Source organism: Marmota flaviventris, chromosome 3 (genome assembly GCF_047511675.1).
Source record: "Marmota flaviventris isolate mMarFla1 chromosome 3, mMarFla1.hap1, whole genome shotgun sequence".
Lineage (NCBI taxonomy): Eukaryota > Metazoa > Chordata > Mammalia > Rodentia > Sciuridae > Marmota > Marmota flaviventris.
The window spans coordinates 112,479,095-112,499,978 of record NC_092500.1 but is presented as its reverse complement, the minus strand read 5'-3'; the positions used below and the strand labels follow the sequence as shown (position 1 = coordinate 112,499,978).

The 20,884-nt window shown below is 37.4% G+C and overlaps 1 pseudogene; it reads left to right on the top strand.

Annotated features, from left to right (window-relative positions):
• The window catches only part of LOC114095838 (neurofilament light polypeptide pseudogene), a 34,767-nt pseudogene extending 16,155 nt beyond the window's left edge, over positions 1-18,612 (top strand).
• Positions 18,613-20,884: the final 2,272 nt, after the last annotated feature.

The window sequence follows — 20,884 nt, the reverse complement described above, 5'->3', positions numbered from 1 at the left end:
GCACTGCTCTCCTGCTCTTAGGAGCCTTGAGGGTGGGACAGATATTCTTCTTTCAGGCATTTCTTTCCCCACTTTTATGGCAGCGTGGAGCAGCCTGGGGTTGGCTTAGGGAGCACTGCTGCTTCTGTATCAGCCTGAAAAAGTCAACAGTACCAGCAGCAGGACTGTGCCAACTGGGGACAGCATGGCTATCAGAGCTGTAGTAGTTTATGGGAGAAAACTTGGACCCCAAATTTTTTTCTTGCATAGCCTAGCATTTACTTTTTTATTTTAAAATGTTTAATAGTGCACTATAGTTTTTCACAATAATGAATGATAGTGGGGCTCATTTTGGCAAAATCCTACATGTATGGAGTATAATTTGCTCCATTTTAGTCCTCAGTACTTACTCATCTGTCCCATCCTCCCTCTCATTTTGTTCTGCTTCCCCTCCTCTACTTGTATCCTACATATTCATTATTTTAAATGGTGCTTTATAGGTATACACAAAGGTGAAATTCATCCTGGTATATATATATATATATATATATATATATATATATATATATATATATATATATATATATATATAGCATAATTCGGTCAATTTCATTAGACAGTTGCTTCTTTTCCTGTCCTTCTCCATCCTCTACTCCACTGATCTACCTTCTATTTTCTTTTTTATTTGATATTTTTAGATACCCATGACAGTAGGGTGTATTTTGATGTATTATACATACATGGAGTGCAACCTATTCCAATTTGGATATGATTCTTTTGGTTGTACATGATGTGAAGTTACAGTAGTCCTGTATTCCATATAAGCATAGGCAAATATATCCAATTCATTTTACTGTCTTTTCTATGCCAAAAATCCTCTCCCTTCCCTTCATTTCCCTTTGTTTAATCCAATTAACTTCTATACTTCCCTCTCCTACCCTCTCTTATCATGGGTTAGCATCTACATATCAGAGAGAACATTCAGCCTTTGGTTTGTTGGGATTGGCTTATTTCACTTAGCATGATATTCTCCAGTTCCATCCATTTAGTGGCAATTGCCACAATTTCATTCTTCTTTATGGCTGAGTAATATTCCATTGTGTATATATACCACATTTTCTTTTTCCATTCATCTGATGGAGGACACCCAGGTTTGGTTTGTTAGCTTAGCAATTGTGAAGTGAGCAGCTATAAACATTGATGTGGCTGTATCACTGTTGTATGTTGATTTCAACTCCTTTGGGTATAACCCAGGTAGTGGGATAACTGGGTCAAATGGTGGTTCTATTCCAAGTTTTCTGGGGAATCCTTATTGTTTTCCAATTTGCACTCCCACCAGCAATATGTGTGTGAATCTTATTCCCCACATTTTTGCCAACATTTAGTGTTGCTGTGAGACTAAATCTCAGTTTAGTTTTAATTTCTCTGACTAATAGAGATATTGAATATTATTTATATATCCTTCATATATTTGTTGGCCATTGTATTTCTACATCTGTGAAGGGCTTTTGTTTTATTTGTGTACTGAATGATCCAGAACTCCTACACACATTAATATTTATTTCTCTCTCCTCATTTCTAGCCTTTTTTTTCTTTTCATTTTTCTTTTTTTCCCCCTGAAGATATAATTTTCCCCTGTTCTGTATTTTGAGGGTTAGCAATTCTGATTAGCTGATTTTGATTTTGTTTTATGTATCGACTTTGCCACTACTCTATCTCCCTTATCTCCTGTTCTCTTTTTTCTATTTTTGACACCAAAATCTCAATATCCCTTTCATCCTTTAGATTCTTCTGTTTTCTCTTCATTTTCTCATTAACAACATATCCTAAGTACCACTGCATCTGCCCTATTCACCCTTTGAAATTGCAAATAGTTTTCTACTCTCTTTTCTCTCCTTCTTTCCTCATACTCAAATCTATCCTTAATATTTGTTAAAACTAATTGAGATACATGACATCTACACCTACCATCAATGCCATAGCAATAATTAATATGGTGGAAACCATAGACAACATCTATTATTTGATTTTAAGCCACATATAATGCATAATTATTTATGGTTTTTACTAATGGAAGTTGTTAATCCCACTATCTATATATTGTACCAATTAACATTAGCAAGCCAAATAGGATCTAAGGACTTAGTCTACTGCTATACAATGTTTACATACATTACTGTTATGAGTGGGATCCCCCCACTCCAATCTGTGAGGTACTAATGACATAGAGGAACCACTATAAACTCATAAGGTAAAAACTCTACAGCATCAGACCCATCCAGATAGATGGGTAGACTATTTCAATAAGGAAATAGAGATCCTGAAGAAGAATGAGTCAGAAATCCTCAAAAGGAAGGAATTAATAAGCCAACAATATAAAAAAGCAAGGGAACAAATGATCCCAAATAACACAGAAACTATGGACAATAGACTCCATTGACACCACAGTGGAAGAAATGTCAGAGATGGACTTCATAAAATTCATGGTTAAGCTAATCTACCAGGTAAAAGATGGCATAAGAAATGAAATCAGAGAGAAAATTCAAGAAGTAATAGACTATTTCAATAAGGAGATAGAGATCCTGAAGAAGAATGAGTCAGAAATCCTCAAAAGGAAGGAATTAATAAGCCAAATTAAAAATTCAATGGAGAGTATCACCAACACACTAGTCAGGCAATGAAGTCCCAGGTCTTCTCTTGCAAGATCTTCAGTCCTTTGTCTTAGGAATTGGCTTCATGGCAATTAAGTCTCCCTGGGTCTCCAGAGGCTTAAAGGGTGATATTCTTTACTCTTTGCCCAGCCCATCTGTCTCTCTGTGACCCTCCTCCTGCTCCTCACTCACCATGATTCCTCTGGCTGCACTTGGGCCCTCTGCTCTCCCTTTTCATTACTCAAAGGAAAGGGAGGTGACTGGTTATCATAGATTTTACAATTTGGAATACCTGTTCAGGACTGGACTTCCATATATTGGTTCCTTGTCCATCTAGTATCTTTGAAGAAGATTGGATGAGCCAATTTAGGTGTCAATGCCAAGTGACAGATGAGTTTATAGTCATAACTGAAAAGGCCAAGACACAGTAGCCAATGTCATTGGGAGAGAAGGATGATGATCTCCCCCCTCCCCACCAGCACATGCATATTTTCATGAGAGATGATACTCTGCTGGTAGAACTGGGGAATAATTTTAGGCAAAAATCTGTGGAAAGTACAATAGAATGGCTCTTTTGGATCTGGGGCACTTGTTCTGAAGATATACTCTTACTAGAGTATATCTAACAGAGTAAGAGCACATCAGTCACCACCTGCCCTACATTAAGCTGAATATATTAAGCTGTAAATGAGGACACTGCCATCTCTTTACTTTTCTTGGTGATAGCTTCCTGAAACTATGCTTGGGACAATGTGGCAGAGTCAAACATGGCACCCTGTGATGGAAACCCATGGAAGAACTCCAAGACCTAAGGCAGTTAGGGATGAAGCGGGCCCTTCATGCAGCAATCTGCACTGGTCCTGATAATGAACCATTCACAGTAGAACTGAAGGACCACTCTTCAAGCATCTATGAGGCAGTGTCATAGATGTCTATAGTCATTCCTGAGCCCTTTACTGGCACTTCATATTTCTCAAGCTACACTAGAAGGCAAAAGAAATACAAGAGGTCCAATGAGGAAAAGAAGGTCAATATACTTCCACATGAGGAGTACAACAATGGTCTTTGTTTTTCCACAAGTGTATTTACATAATCTGATCCTATTTTATGTGATTGTGGTGGCAGCTGTGACGTGGACATAAACTGAATGAGCACTTAAATTTTATTATGTTGGTCATGTGGCTTTAATTTCTGTGTCATTACACCACCAGCTCAAAGTTAGCACACCTCCAAGACAGAGGATGGGGTGTAAACTCCTCCAAGCTGGAAAGGCTTGGGGTCTCTCTCTGGTGTTCAGGGGTTATTTGGTTGTGTCCTGCTGTTGTATATAAATTTTCTAAATTCTCAAACAGACCTTCCTGGATATTGAGAAGCTGACATCACTCTACTCCATAATTAGGATTAATCTTAAAGACATTGTGTGACTTAATAAAAGCTTGGTCTTATGTTACTGGGAATTGAAACATCTCAAGTGCTTTTCTAAACACAAATCATTGTAGTGGCATGGGGAATGGCCAGCATCTTGTTGGGGAGTTGTTTTTCCTGCTGAGGAGGGTGTAAGGCATCTGAGAAGTTAAAGTGTAGAATAATTAGTGAAGTACAAAAGACAAAGAATCAGAAATATGTTTTCAAAAGTGGAGCCCCTGATAGGTTTAGTCCACACAGGTGTTGGAGCTACACAAAGAAAATGGTTCCAGTGGGGGGTACATCAAAGGCAGGAATAAGGTTTCAAGGGCAGAGTCTTGCTTTATGTTGTCCTGCAGTCAGCAGGTTGATTGGCATCTTGGCAGGTAACACCCATCTCAGGTGCCATGTGGGACATGGAAGAGCAGGATAGAAATTCACAATGTCTCTGGGCACTCTTACACAGAGGAAATGTCCACTGGAAGTACATAGACACCAGATATTACTATCCACTAGGCTGCAATGCAGACAAAGTCCACACATAGCCCATGGATGGCTTGCGACATAGAGACATAGAGGAAATACATGCCTTGGGTATATTAGCATAAGAACATCCCTATACTTTTTTTTTTACTCCTGCCCTAATAGGTTTTGAATGAGTCCTATGGAACTGTAAGGGCAATAAATGAGTTCAATTTGGGCCTTTGTCACAGCTCTGAAAGAGGCCAAAGATAAGGAAAGACATTTGGGATCAACTGCCACATTAAAACAGACTGTGCTTTCCTATGGGAAGAGTGGCAATATGCTTTCTTCTTCTATACTGTATTTACAGAGCTTGACAATAGGTTGTGGGATGGTTGTGGCAGCTCTGACCTTGTGGACAAACCTGAAGCAGTACTTGTTGCCACAGGAGCTTCCAGAGGGAACCAACTGAGTCTATTGGCCATGGGAATGGCAAAAGGGCCTCAGTGGTGTGGGTTGCTAGTCCATGGGCAAAGGGATTAGACAAGGCATACAAACAGGAAAACATTACCAATAGAGAACTGTTCATCTCTGAGTGAGGTTGTCTTATTCCTTTGTTGTGTAACATCTCACTGTCATCATAATTTTCTTTGCCAAATCCATAGGGACAACTTGGACAGGAAATATGGTATTGTAAATGTGGTGATGGGACACAGGCTGGTACTGTTCTCACTTAGATTGATCAGGTTGCTTATGTGTTGCTGAATCATCCAATTTGTATGTATTCACTCCTGTTGCATTTTACGCTTAGAGCTAAGGTATTTATATAATAGACAGTATCCTAACAGATGTGCATAATAAAATGATTCCTTGTTGTACATTGAGGTGCCTCTGTCCTCCTCTTCTCATCTCCTGTGGCATCTTCAGTCAGCCACCTTGGTGCAGAGGAAGCAAATGTGAAAACTAGAGCCACAGCTGCAGCTCATGGACACAGCTGGACAACTGCCCTATGGAACAGAATGTATATATATATCTTCCTTTAAGGAAACCAAATAGCATGACTTCCATTATATGTGGAAATGAATAACTATGACAAAGCTTTTTCTGGGGTCCACTGTGTTTGAAAGCTTGTGGTGGCTGCATGAAACACTGGTGTAAATGAGAAGGAAATTTCCTCCATGTATAGAAAGACACAATCAAAATAAACCTCCCTACCCTCTATAACTTTGGGCTGGACCCTGTCAATCAATATAATTTAACCATGGTCCCAAAAGATACTGACTACTTAGCATGGCAAAGTCAAAATTATCTGTGGGATTAGCTGATTTGCTTGTAAAGTCCTTAAATTTGCCTATGCACTCCTTACCATGTCTTGAAGCCCACCTAGCTGGAACCTGGCAAAAGTCAGGCACAGAGTGATCTCAGCTGCCTAGTCGCTTTCCCTCACTTTACAATACATTCCATGAATTTATACATTGTGGTTCAATTCTGCTTAGAGAAAAAAATCCATCTAGTCAAATTCTGGTGTTTCTCTGGCCTGTCAGGCTTAAAAATCACTTTCTGCATTTACTGACTCACCTGCTGCTCCCACAACACACTGCTTTGGAATGTGCATTAAAACTACCCAATATGATTCTAAGTCACAGGAAATAAAATAAAAATAGAAAGTAAAGTAATTACAACTCTGTTCCTTTTAATCCTTCCTTGTGCATTGAACTGAGTTAAGCTGTTTGTTCTGGTTGAATGTGACCTATGTGAAAAGAGTGATATTTTGTATATCTATACACACCAATTTCCTTCAGTTCTCAGTTGCTAGACCACAAGTACTCCACATGTCCCCACCCAGAGTGGAAGTACTTCTGATGTCTCTACTGCTTTCTTTGTTGAACACCTCTCCCATATGTGAGCCCAGTCGCCTGTGCAGACTGGCATAATGGTGCAGATTTGGGACCAGGATGCAGGTGACTGATTATATTCATGGACCTTCCCTTCTGTTTATATGAGCACAGTTCTTTTCATACTAATCAAAAGAGGGTAAATGTGGATGTAGGCGGGTGTAAGCACAGTAAAACAAGAGGGGTTTCCAGGGCATGCCTTGCTTCTTCTTTTTTTTTTTTTTTTTGGCATGGGAATGAAAATGAATCTCAGAGAAAAGTTCTCAAATAAAACCCAGGGGAAGGCATCAGTGATTGATTTGAAACCTCTGTTAAAAAATTAAAAAGGTGAAAATTCATGTCTTGAAAAGAAGAGAGACAATACTATGGAGTAGGGTTTTGAGAAGTTATATCCAGCTAGTTACTCAAGAAGGGAATGAAATGGAGAATTTTGTTATCTGCCTATGAATCCAAGCATTCATATATGGAGAAAGAATAGGTTTTAATTTATTTCCATAGAACTATAGTATAATATCAATTTTGCTTTTCATCTACTTGGAATAGCATAGTTAGTGAGCTCCTTGTACTTACATATTTGTACCTGGTATAATTGAACTTATTCTGGAAAGGTTGGTTTTTTTTTTAAGATTCTCATTAGTTTATAATGGATTAGACTTAAGTGTAAAAAGTCTAAAGTGATATTTTACATAAGTCTTTAAAAATGACTTTAATTATGTTAAAAATTGATTCTTTACTGGAACCAGTAGAGTTGACTTTTCAAAGTCACATAGGAAAAACAATTGATTAATTTTGTATAATTTTAGATAGAGTATTGCAGTTACAAAAGGTCAGAATAGACAAAAGATCATATCAATATACAACACCAGTAAAGTAAGAATATCATCCAACATTGTTATAAAGTTCTACCCAAATCCCATTCAGAAACAGTTATGAAACTAATCAACCTATGTCTAAATGCTTGCACAGAGGAGACGCTGTATGAATAATATGTTAACAGCTATGGTGTCTTTGGTGTTCTAAATTATTTTGAGATACTTTGGAATCAGCTTGACTTTTTGAATTTCACTTTCCCACATAATACTTTTCCTCTAATGAGTACAAATAAGGCTTTTTGACCAAAAATATGGACTAAATGTGGCTCTCAAAGTCAGATACACAAAGAAGTTATCTTAAAAACATTATTGAGAGGTTGCTTCCATAAAATCCAGGAAAGTAAAAATAAATTGGTTATGTATAAATAACATAATTAAATTTGAAATAACATGAGTTTAAATGCACTTGTTTTAAAAGATATTTGCAACTACTTTAACACTGTAGGAAAAATAAATGATATAAGTTAATGACAGGTGGACACATGAGCACACATTTTCCCTTTTAATTTGGGCTCCAACAAGATTCTGCTGGCTCTGGCCTGTCCCTGTAATGGGGGTCCACTTCATGCTTTGAGTATAAACTTTGCTGCTTGATCACAAGCAGCTTATTGTAAAACTTTTTCTTTTTCCTTTTCTTCTTGTTTTGCCTCTCACACTCCATATCAATAGGATAAACAGACCAAAATTGTTCCTGTCCTGTACTAAATTATACTGTCCTTCACTGTCCAGGAGGAAGAGAGAAAGGGGAGAAGGGAGGGAGGGAAGGAGGGAGGAACTCTATACCTAAGGTTCAGAGCAATGAGTCACTCAAGGACACCTGATGGACATTAATGATTTATATCTACTGATAATATCTGGATTCCCCACCCTTGTGTTCCTCTTATAAAAGCCCTGTGTTACTCCAGGCAGAGAAAATCACAGCCTCTGGAGTGGCAGTCCCAAGTTCCTCCTTTGCTAGCAAGTCAAGAAAACCTTTTTTCTTTTTCTCAAAACCTTGTCCTTGTTATTAGATTGGCAATGGAGATAAAGACCAAGCTTTTGATATCATCCCAACTCATTGACCACAGGTCCTGTAATTTTGTAATTTCTGAATATGTTGATCCCTTTCTGAATCTGTGTCAAGAGTTCTCCTAAAGACCCAGAGATTTTGATATGTTGTGTCTATGTTCTCATTTACCTCTAAGAATTTTTTAATCTCTTCCTTGATGTCTTCTGTAACACATAGTTCATTCAGTTGCATGTTGTTTTAGTCTCCAGGTGATGGAGAAATTTTAATTTTTTATTTTGTCATTGATTTCCAATTTCTTTCCATTATGATCTGAAAAAATGCATGGTAGTATCTCTACTCTTTTGTATTTGCTAAGAGTTTCCCTGTGGCATTATATATGGTCTATTTTAGAGAAGGATCCATGTGCTGCTGAGAAGAAAGTGTATTCTCTTGATACAGGTTGAAATATTCTATATATGTTAGTTAATTCTAACTTATTGATTGTGTTATTGAGCTCTATAGTTTCTTTATTCAACTTTTGTTTGGAAGATCTATCCATATTGAATTTGTAAAAAAACAAACAAAAAAAAAAACACAGCATGTTGATTTATGCCTTTTAACCCCTGCAATGATTGATATTTCTGTAAAGTAAGTTTTCATAAAATTTTCTGTCAGGAAGAAAAGGGTAACTCAATATGGAACATTCCAGAAATGAGATCTTCTCTGCAGGCTGTCAACAAATATCAGGGAAAAGCCAAGCAAACCCCCCTCCTCCACCAACTTCCTTTCTCTGCCATCGATGCTGCATACAGGAGATTTTTCCTCCAGTGAGCTCCCTGCAATTCATTCCCCAGCTGCAATGGATGAGGGAAACAGGCTCCCTTCCTGAGGGAAACAGGCTCTCTGTCCTTGAAACTGCCAAGATGGGTTCATGTTCTCCCTGCTGGCAGCCAGGGCATAGCACAGAACGCTCAGAGATCACTGTTGAGTTGTTCCTGGCTGCCCCCTGTTGAATCCCCACTAAATGGTTGGACGTTGATACACAGGTGTTTAATGTCACAATTTTGTAAAGTGCAAGGGGAAATGCATCAAAGCAAGTATCCCGTGGTTTAGTGACGGTAGATGGAGCTAACAGGAAACGACCTACCATGTCATGACATAAAGGCCACTGAGTTTCCTTACACCTGCAATGAACAACTCACTTTAAATCTTTAAAAAATGCCATTTACAAAATTACTAAGAAATGGAACAGGTATAAATATAGCACACTATGTACAAAAATATATCCACAGAAAGCTGTGAAATACTGTGGGAAGGAAATAAAATCTAAATAAATGAATAGATCACCTTTTTCATTATTTATAAACTGAATATTTTTAAGATGCCAATTCATCTCAACTTGGTCAATACAACATTCCAAATCAGACTTTCATTAACCTCTTTTATAGATTTTTCACAAATATTCAAAACCTAGAATAGCCTACACAATCCTGAATAACATATTTAAAGAAATAATACCTTCTCATTCCAGTACTTATTATAAAGCCCCAAGAATTTAGAGAGTGATCATAAGAAAATGATAGTGCATCAATAAATAGAAAAGAATAGACTTCACACATAGACTCATGCAAAAAAAAAGTCAAAGGAGCAATAGCAAAGAGTGCTCATTTGTTTTTTTTTATTGATTTTTTAAAAGAAAATCAATGAAAGTGGAATGCATTACAATTTTTTTTCTTTTTTTTAAATTTTAAATATTTATGTTTTAATGTTTTATTGTTTTTTTAAAAGAATAAGTGACAGCAGAATGCATTCTTATTACATATACACAGCAGAGTTTTTCATATCTCTAGTTGTATATAAAGTATGTTGACATCAATTTGTATCTTCATACATGCATTTTAGATAATGACATCTATCACATTCCACAATTCTTGCTAATCTCCTGCCCCCTCCCTTCCCCTCCCACCCCTCTGCCCTATCTAGAATTCATCTATTCCTCCCATGCTCCCCCTCCCTACCCTACTAAGAGTCAACCTCCTTATATCAGAGAAAACATTCAGCATGTGTTTTGGGGGGATTGGCTAACTTCACTTAGCATTGTCTTCTCCAATGTCATCCATTTACCTGCAAATGCCATGATTTTATTCACTTTTATTGCTGAGTATTATTCCATCGTGTATATATGCCACATTTTTTTATCCATTCATCCACTTAAGGCATCTAGGTTGGCTCCACAGTTTAGCTATTGTGAATTGTGATGCTATAAACATAGATTTTTATCTTTAGATGTGGCTGTGTCCTGTAGTATGCTGTTTTTAAGTCTTTTGGGTATAGACCAAGGAGAGGGATAGGTGGGTAAAATGGTAGTTCCATTCCCAGATTTCCAAGGAATCTCAATACTACTTTCCATATTGCTGCACCAATTTACAGTCCCACCAGCAATGTATGAGTGTACCTTTTTTCCTACTTCCTTGCCAACACTTACTGTTGTTTGTCCTCATAATAGCTGCCATTCTGACTTGAGTGAGATGATATCTTAGAGTAGTTTTGATTTGCATTTCTCTAAATGCTAGAAATGATGAACATTTTTTCATATATTTGTTGATTGATTGTATATCCTCTTCTGAGAAGTATTTGTTCAGGTTCTTGGCCCATTTGTCGATTGGGTTATTTGGGTTTTTTTGGTGTTTAGCTTTTTGAGTTCTTTATATACCCTAGAGATTAGTGCTCTATCTGATGTATGAGGGGTAAAAATTTGTTCCAAGGATGTAGGCTCTCTGTTCACCTTACAGATTGTTTCTTTTGCTAAGAAGAAACTTTTTAGTAGCTACACTAATGAAGAGAAGGAGAGAGAAAACTCAAATATCCAGCATACGTGATGAAAAAGGCAATATCACAGCAGATACTACAGAAATACCAAGGATAATTAGAAATTATTTTGAAAACTTATACTCCAATAAAATAGAAGACATTAAAGGCATTGACAAATTTCTTAACTCATGAAATTTGCCCAGATTGAATCAGGAAGACATGCACAATTTAAACAGACCAAGTGATACCCAATTTAAACAGATCAAGTGTTGAAATAGAAGACACAATCAGAAGCTTACCAACAAAGAAAAATCTAGGACTGGATAGATACACAGCTGAGTTCTACAAGACCTTTAAAGAAGAACTAATACCAATACTCTACAATTTATTTTAGGAAATAGAAAAAGAGTAGCACTTCCAAACTCATTCTATGAGGCCAATATCACCCTGATCCCCAAACCAGACAAAGACACATCAAAGAAAGAAAACTTCAGACCAATATCTTTAATGAACATAGATGCAAAAATTCTCAATAAAATTCTGGCAAATTGAATACAAAAACATATCAAAAGGATCGTGCACCATAATCCATTGGGATTCATCCCAGGGATGCAAGGTTGGTTCAACATAAGGAAATCAATAAATGTAATTCATCATATCAATAGACTCAAAGATAAGAATCCTATAAGCATCTCAATAGATGCAGAAAAAGCATTTGACAAAATACAGCACCCTTTATGTTCAAAACACTAGAAAAACTAGGGATAGCAGGAGTATATCTCATCATCATAAAGGCTCTCTATGCTAAGCCTCAGGCCAACATCATTCTAAATAGAGAATAATTAAAGACATTCCCTCTAAAAACCGGAACAAGACAGGGATGCACTCTTTCACCGCTTCTATTCAACATAGTTCTTGAAACACTGGCCAGAGTGATTAGACAGATGAAAGAAATCAAAGGGATATTTATAGGAAAAGAAGATTTTAAATTAGCACTATTTGCTGACAATATGACTCTATACCTAGAAGACCCAAAAACTCCACCAGAAAACTTCTAGGACTAGTAAATGAATTCAGCAAAGTAGCAGGATATAAAATCAACACCCATAAATCAAAGGCATTTCTGTATACCAGTGACAAATCCTCTGAGAAGAAACTGAGGAAAACTACCTCATTTGCAATAACCTCAAATTATTGAGAATCAACTTAATGAAAGAGGTGAAAGATCCATACAATGAAAAATGCAGAACCCTCAACAATGAAATCAAAGAAGGCCTTAGAAGATAGAAAGATCTACCTTGCTCTTGGATAGGCAGAATTAATATTATCAAAATGACCATACTACCAAAAGCACTATACAGATTTAATGCAATTCTGATCAAAATCCAAATGGCATTCCTCATAGAAATACAAAAAGCACCATTTGACCCAGCTATTCCTCTCCTCGGTCTATACCCAAAGGACTTAAAAACAGCATGAAGACATGAAATTCATCTGGAAAAATAAGAGACCCAGAATAGCTAAAGCAACCCTAAGCAGGAAGAGTGAAACATATGGCATCACTATACCAGACTTTAAACTATACTACAGACCATTAGTAACAAAAACAGCATGGTATTGACACCAAAACAGACTGGTAGACCAATGTACAGAATAGAGGACACAGGGTCTAACCCACAAAACTACAATTATCTTATATTAGACAAAGGTGCCAAAAACATGCACTGGTGAAAAGATAGCCTCTTCAAAAAATGGTGCTGGTAAAACTGGAAATCCATACACAACAAAATGAAATCAAACCCCTTTCTCTCACCATGCACAAAACTCAACTGAAAATGGATCAAGGATTTAGCAATACAACCAGAGACTCTGCGTCTAAAAGAAGAGAAAGTAGGCCCTAATCTCCATCATGTGGGATTAGACCCCAACTTCCTTATTAAGACTCCTGTAGTGCAAGAATTAAAATCAAGAATCAATAAATGGGATGGACACAACTAGGATATATAAAGAACTCAAAAAAGTAAGCACTAAAAAAACAAATAACCCAATCAATAAATGGGCCAAGGATCTGAAGAGAAATTTCTCAGAAGATGATATACAATCAGTCAACAAATATCTAAAAAAAGTGTTCATCATCACTAGCAATTAGAGAACTGCAAATCAAAACCACTCTAAGATTTCATCTCACTCCAGTCAGAATAGCAGCTGTTATGCACACAAACAACAATAAGTGTTGGTGAGAATGTGGGGAAAAAGGTACACTCATACACTGCTGGTGGGACTGCAAATTGGTGCAGCCAATATGGAAAGCAGTATGGAGATTTCTTGGAAAATTGGGAATGGAACCACCATTTGACCTAGCTATCCCTCTCCTCAATCTATACCCAAAGGACTTAAAAAGAGCATACTACACAGCCACATCAATATTTATAGCAGCACAATTCACAATACCTAAATTGTGGAGCCAACTTAGATGCCCTTCAGTGGCTGAATGGATAAAAAAAATGTGGCATATCTACACAAGGGAATATTACTCAACAATAAAAGAGAACAAAATCATGACATCTGCAGGTAAATGGATGGAGTTAGAGAAAATAATGCTAACTGAAGTTAGTCAATTCCCCAAACCAAATGCTGAATGTTTTCTCTGATATAAGGAGGCTGATTCATAGTAGGATAGGGAGAGGGAGCATGAGAGGAATAGACGAACTCTAGATAGGGCCGAGCAGTTGGAAAGGAAGGGAGGGGGCATGGGGTTATAAATGATGGTGGAATGTGATGATCATTATTATCCAAAGTACAGGGTATGAAGACATGAATTGGTGTGAATATACTTTGTATACACTTAGAGATATGAAAAATTATGCTCTGTATGTTTAATAAGAATTGTAATACATTCTGCAGTCATATATAAATAAAAAAATAAATCAAATAAAATATTATAAAATAAATATTTGTAAAAGCTATCTGTTTTCTATGCAGATTTTTTAAGAGCTTAAGATATTATTTTTGTTTATGATCTTTACTTTAGAAAAAAGTGGGCCAAATAATTTTGATTTCATCAAAAGTGTCTATTTGAGAATGTAAGATGAAAAAAACTGCTGAAGTTTGTAGAAATATGTGCTTGGGAATTTATTTTTAATTATTGAAATTCAGATGAACTTTCTATAATTCTACTTTTAAATTGTTTCTAAATGTTATTAGATGTGACAGTAGAACCACCTCATCTACAAAATAAAACAATAGTCACACAGGCTGTTATCTTTAAACACGGATAAAGTATTGCTGGATTTTAGAAGGTTATCTGAGCCACTGATAGAAATTTCTAAATATTCACAATTGGGACATGATGGTAGTAATAATAGGATTTTAAATATACATTTTAATGATTCTTAAAAGGATACACAGGCTTTAAATGAAATAGTAAACCTTCATGGTTAACTTTAAATTAATCTCTCTTGAAATGGAGAACTCAACAAAAAAATAATACAGGGTAAAGAATCTCCAGGCTGACATACAATTTGTTTATATATGAAAATTATGTCACAATAAAGTCCTGATATGCTCTCAGAAATGGCAAAAGAAGATTCTCTAAATAATAATCAATAATTAGTTGAAAGAAAATTAGGATCATATAGTAAGAACACCCTATAGGTTGTCTAACAATATGACAAATTCAGTAGCAACCACAAAGAACCAATTTAACTTCTGGTGCCAAGAAACAAGATGGTACTGCTGGAACGAATTATAGATATGGGCTTCTAACATAATTTTTTCCAAGGGAAGACAAAGTGGAAGAAGAGTGGAAGGTTCAGTGGATGGGGATAAGCCAATCACCACCAACCCAGTACATCCTTCCTATGACACTCTAATAACAAATTCTAAATATCATGCCAGCGAATGTTTAAATGTTTAAATAGTCCTAACATTAGTTGGCAATGATAAAATAATATTTAGTAAATAGTAAATTATAATCACAGTTTTTCATCATAAGCCTGGCAATAGTACATTGATAATGGATTCAACTGCATATGATCTGCCTGCAATAAACACTAAAGCATTTTTGTATAAAGATTCATAAAAATACACTAAAATATATTTTCAAATAAAAAATCAGATAAAAGAGAAATAATACAGGATTTAAAATAATGTTAATAGGGAAGAAATAATTTAGGATAACAAGATACCCTATTAATAAAGTTTAAGAGTAGCAAAACAGCAATAAATATACTGGGGAACAATTTTAAACTTTTTAAAAGAGCTATTACTATGTAAAACCCAAATATTGTTCATGTAAAGAAAAATGCTTACCTCTCATGCACTTTTATCATCAAAAGGAAAACTGCAGATATCAGTATTATTCAACCAAAGAATGAAGTCATTCTGAATTTCAAGATAATTCACATTTTTATCTCATTATTACTTTTCTAACAAAATATCCAGTTGATGGCTTCAGGTTCACTTTGGTCAAATTCTCATATATTATTTCATTACTTTCCTATCATCTGACAGAAATAGGAAGCTAAATACAATTTATCCAAATAAAAATATCACTGAAATTTAACATAGGCCATGACACACATGAATCACCACATGAAAGTGGGTAAAGCAAAAAACTGAATGTTCAATTGTAAAAAGATCACAGTGTTGTTTACTCATCTTTTAGCTACTTACATTCTGAAATGTAAATAGCTATGATATGATTAAATGCAATATTTTTTAACACAACTTACATTACCTACTTTCAAACATTTTGTGACATTATAATAGATAAGAGCTAAGACTGGGTATGTCCTATGTGCTAGGACCTTCCTTATCCTTACTACAATTTTATGAGATCGTATAATTGTTCCTATTTTTATAAATTAAGAAATTAAGGCTTACAGAGAAAACACTTTTTCCAAAGTCACAATGTCAAATCTAGATTTGACAAGGTATTTATGATATAATAATCTGTGCACTTAGCCACAACAGTACAATTTACACTTGAGCTGATGAAATACACATTTTGTCTTCTTTAAAGTCCTTCAAAATATACAAACAGATATTAGAATTGTATCTGGTCTGCCTTGAATACTGTTTAATATTATTTAAGCTGCCAGAACAAGGCTTAGTAACATAACATGATGTCTGAATTGCAAAGAAGAGAATAATTAGACAATAAAAACAAAGAGAAAGGAAAAGGCTAAGTTCTACTGGCATTCAGATTAATGCCAAATAAATTTCCAAGATAAAGTGTATCCCTCTGGCTATATAATCGTACTAAGTGAAAGTAATTAATGGCTTCTAAAATTCTGTAACTTAGGATCATGTTTAGAAACGAAAGTGACAATTCTCCTGGTTTACCTGTGGGGAAAGTTGGAGCAGATGTCTCTATTCTGAACATTCTAAAAACAAGGCCCTTCAAAAATAGATAACCACGGTCATGATTATCACTCCCGTTTTCAAAATTTATAGCCTATGATTCAATTTCAAAATGGAAAAAAATAAACTAACAATGAAGTTATAACCGCCCTCCTTTTCCCTCCCCCCCCCAAAGGACTCCAAGACTAATTTACAGTTGGGAGGTGGCAGGAACTCAGGCCTTCTATATCTATCTTCAGCTAGGTTTTTTTGCAAGTTGTTCTACTCACATTACCCTTGTTAGCCTCCCTAACAACCCAAAAAAATGGAATAGGTGTTAATTTATCCAACTTATGCATAAGGAAAAGAAGGCTCAGAGAATTTGAGTCTTAACCAAAAGTGCATAGTATGATCTGGAACCCAGGCACACAGCAATTCAGCCTTCCCTTTCCTCCCCTGTCCTTCCTCCTCTCCAGGCCCCCATCTCCGCCTCGGGCCAGGGGGGTACCAACCACCACCCTGAGTTCCTTAGGGAAGAGCCTTACTACTTATCCCCTACTAGCGGCGCTTTGTGGAGACACCCTGGGCGCACAACTCTAGGGAGCGCAGCTGCTACAGCACCACGCGCTCCGCACAAGCCAGCTATTTGGCGCCTGTCTCCTAGCTCCCCATGCGCCACAGCTGCTCATGCAGTTCCGGCTCTTTGATGCACAGTCTGAAAAACCTAGACCTGAGCCAGGTAGCCGCCATTAGCAATGACCTCAAGTCCATCCGCACTCAGGAGAAGGCGCAGCTCTAGGACCTCAACGACCACTTTGCCAGCTTCCTCGAGCGCGTGCAAGAGCTGGAGCAGCAGAACAAGGTGCTCAAAGCAGAGCTGCTTGTGCTGCGCCAGAAGCACTCCAAGCCGTCCCGCTTCTGGGCGCTGTAGGAGCGGGAGACAGCGACTTGCACCTGGCGGTGGAAGATGCTACCAAGGAGAAGCAGGCGCTCCAGGGAGTACGCGAAGTGCTGGAGGAGACTCTGCGCAACCTGCAAGCGCGCTATGAAGAGGAGGTGCTGAGTCGCTGGGACGCCAAGGGCCGGCTGATGGGATGGCGCAAAGGCGCAGATGAGGCGGTGCTGGCCCGCGCTGAACTGGAAAAGCATATCATCAGCCCTAGGGACAAAATCGCTTTTTTGAAAAAAAAAAAGTGCAAGAGGAGGAGATCACAGAGCTGCAGATGCAGATCCAGTACGCACAGATCTCGCTGGAGATGGACGTGTCCTCCAAGCCCGACCTCTCCGCCATCAAGGAAGCTGGCCTCCAGGAACATGCAGAAAGCCCAAGAGTGCAAGAGCCACTTCACCATGCTGAGAGCACAGCCAAGAACACCCACGCGGTGCGCGCCGCTAAGAAAGAGATGATGAGAGATGATGAGAGCCATCATTGCTTGCTCAAGGCCAAGACCCTGGAGATTGAAGCATGCTGGGGTATGGACGAAGCCTTTTAGAAGCAGCTGCAGGAGCTAGAGGACAAGCAGTGCTGTGCAGGACACCATCAACAAATTACAAAATGAACTGAGAACCACAAAGAGCGAAATGGCACCTTACCTAAAAGAATACCCAGACTCCTCCACACGAAGATGGCTTTGGATATCGAGATTGCAGTTTAGAGTAAACTCTTGGAAGGCGGAGACCCGGCTCGGTTTCACCGGCGTGGGCAGCTAACCTACTCCCAATGCTCCCAGCTGTTTGGCTGATCTGCCTATGGAAATGGAAGTCTGCAGACTGGCTCCTACTTGATGTCCGCCAACTTCTTCTCCTCTTAATGTCGGAGGAGGAGGAGGAGGAGGAGGAGGAGGAGGAGGAGGAGGAGGAGGAGGAGGAGGAGGAGGAGGAGGAGGAGGAGGAGGAGGAGGAGGAGGAGGAGGAGGAGGAGGAGGAGGAGGAGGAGGAGGAGGAGGAGGAGGAGGAGGAGGAGGAGGAGGAGGAGGAGGAGGAGGAGGAGGAGGAGGAGGAGGAGGAGGAGGAGGAGGAGGAGGAGGAGGAGGAAAACCAAAGGAGCCGAAGAGGATGAGAAGAAAGATGAAAGTACTGGGGAGGAACAAGCAACTAAGAAGAAAGATCCATCCAGCCCCCTTTCCTTAATTATTCCAGGAAAAATTCTCCTGAAATCAGGTCAACCTCACCACCATCCAACCAGTGGAGTTCCAGACCGTATATAAATTAAGAAGTCAATATATGTATAATTCTAAGATGACTTCGATTGGACATTCAATGTTATACTATGAGTTTTCTCCTTAGGCAGAGTATCCTTTGGCTTGCAGAGTGGCTTTATGGCTTGCTGCCAGCCTGTGCATGGTCCAAGCTTATGAGTTCAGGATCTATGGTAATGTGAATCATTCAGAGGTTTACCATAAAAACACAACATGAATAAATGAATTCACTAATGTCAATGTTATATTCATGGAAAAATAGTCCTTTGAACCCTTGGTGGTTAGAAATTAAAGACCTTGTGTAATAAACAGTAAATAAAGTTACATTGAATGACACATTTCTTGTTGTGGTTGTTGACTTAATTAAAATACCTTAATGGCAGCATGATATAAACCATATACAAGTGGACTATTGATCTACAATTTTTTTTTGTAAAATCAAAAATTTAACAACTAAAATATTTTTTCTTCTTTAACTGGAAATTCTTAGTGCTATAATTAGGTCGTGACTATTCATAAAATCTTTTCTCTCAAAAATTTTATTGGTACTAAACAAGAGTAAGTAACAGTATACTTTGTCCCATATGTGTACTATATTATGTGAAGAATGGTTTCTAGGAGACAATTCTGAAATTATGTGACAAGTCTATCCTTTATTGTAAACTAGTATGTAATATCAAAATATGTATAGAATAGGAATTCTATATATTTGTCATTATTAACATTTTTCATCTAATTATCATGGTCAGAAGTTGAAATCTGAGCATTGATGTAGTCAAGAGTAATATTTTTTTAAAATTAGCATGTAATTTAGGGAGAAGAAAGAATACCAAAGGTCATTTGCCACTGGAAAGATGTTGACTGAAATCCCGAGCTCATGATTCAGTGTGGTGTTAGCTTCCTTCTATTGACTCAAATAGACAATATTTAATGCCACACAGTTTTAAACCCTTTAAAAACTACAGATACCAGTTATGAAATTGTTATCAGTCACTTAGCGGGGAGATAATGTATTTGTATGTTACATTGGCATTGTTCTGCATGTCTTAATTGGGAAATACTTGGATTCCAGTGGTAACTTACCTGGTTGGAAGTTTCACTGAATGTACAATCCATCTGTCCACATGCACCTTAAGTTTATGAAGACTCTTGCGCTTGTATTTGGTGTGGAATAGAGATGAAATTTATTGATTATTTTCTGCTCTGCTTCTGTTTTTGAGCAATTGCTTTGTTAGCCAGTTTTGCTCAATATCTGTTTTTTAGGCCTTTAAAGGTTATGGATTTCACTTGAAACCAAAGTGGTCTACATTTAAAGTTATTTGATCTCTTTGCACTGTATCTAGTCAAACATATGTGACTAAGAAAATAGATAAAATATTTCTTTATCTACCATGATATGGATGGTACCAAGAAGGCTCTCAGCATATCAGCCTGGGTAAAGATTAGGAGTCTCCTCAGAAACCAAGTTCTTCCCATTGATGCTGATGGGATGATGCATGTGGTAATTCTAAGACAGATGCAAAATACATGTAAAACAATTAGCGAAATGGAAACTGGTTTGAGAAACACTTGGTTGAAGTAAGTCCATTGTCCATCGCTCTCTTGTGTGCCATAATAAAATATTGAAAAACCTAAAAAAAAGCTCTGGAACCTAGAGTTCCCATTTTTTGCCTACCCCACATACAAAAAGTGTAGATAAAACATTAGGGTAGGGATCAATGACCAGTGGCATAGGGTTACAGGATTTACTTAGTATGTACCTGTACTTTCCATCCACTTATCCTTCATTATCTGAGCCCCAGATCTCCTAAAAAATTAGGGTTAAGCATTCTCTTTCACATATCTCCAAATAAGTGTGCATCAAATGAATTGAGAGGCAACTTGATAGAGCTAATACATTCATGGATTCTTCCCAAGATATCCGAGAGAGAGGTATTTGTCTGTTTATACACAGAGTCCTTGCCTGACCCAAGGTGAAACACAGAGTAACCTTGCCACCACCCCCCCCCCCAATTTATTGAAGATTCAAAACAAACCTCCAGAATAAAAATGTTAAATTATAGATAGGGTTCATAAAAGTCATACAGAAAATAATAAAAGTTACTTCCAGCTCAGCTGAATAGGCAAACTTTAAAGAAAGTATGGAATGAATGAGTATAATTTGGATATGGAAAAGGCCTTAGGGGTTATGCTGGGGTATTTGTTTGCTTATGTGTATGTGTGAATAATTTTTAATTCTAGAGTGTAAATTTTGCACAAGGAAGACTGAATACAGCAAGGG